Below are 241 nucleotides of genomic sequence, written 5' to 3'. Positions count from 1 at the left end.
CCAGTACCCCGCGCGCGGGTGCAGCTGCATCTGCGTCCTCCGTGTGTGTGAGAGTGCGTGAGAGTGTAAAACCCGACCTGTGTGTGTGCTCTCCCGAGAAACGAAACGCCACGGGGGGGTGGACGGGGGCAAATAATAACAACGGCACAGCAACCCGCTCGTTCCATCATAATAAACCCTTTGCCACGAGTTATCGTCGCACATCCGACAAACATATATATATATATATACACAAACGCGT

The 241-nt window shown here is 53.5% G+C and overlaps 1 protein-coding gene across 1 annotated transcript in view; it reads left to right on the top strand.

Moving 5' to 3' along the window:
- Positions 1-40: 40 nt before the first annotated feature.
- The window catches only part of LOC102677617 (adenylate cyclase type 3), a 14,000-nt gene continuing 13,799 nt past the window's right edge, over positions 41-241 (top strand). The window contains exon 1 of the mRNA XM_031509664.1: positions 41-63. The gene's annotated coding sequence lies outside the window, so the exon portion shown is untranslated. The remainder of the gene's footprint in view (positions 64-241) is intronic.

The sequence above is a fragment of the Apis dorsata genome, unplaced genomic scaffold (genome assembly GCF_000469605.1).
Source record: "Apis dorsata unplaced genomic scaffold, Apis dorsata 1.3 scaffold_169, whole genome shotgun sequence".
In the NCBI taxonomy this organism is placed as follows: Eukaryota; Metazoa; Arthropoda; class Insecta; order Hymenoptera; family Apidae; genus Apis; species Apis dorsata.
The sequence above is the reverse complement of the archived record's forward strand: the minus strand, read 5'-3'. Positions and strand labels throughout refer to the sequence as shown.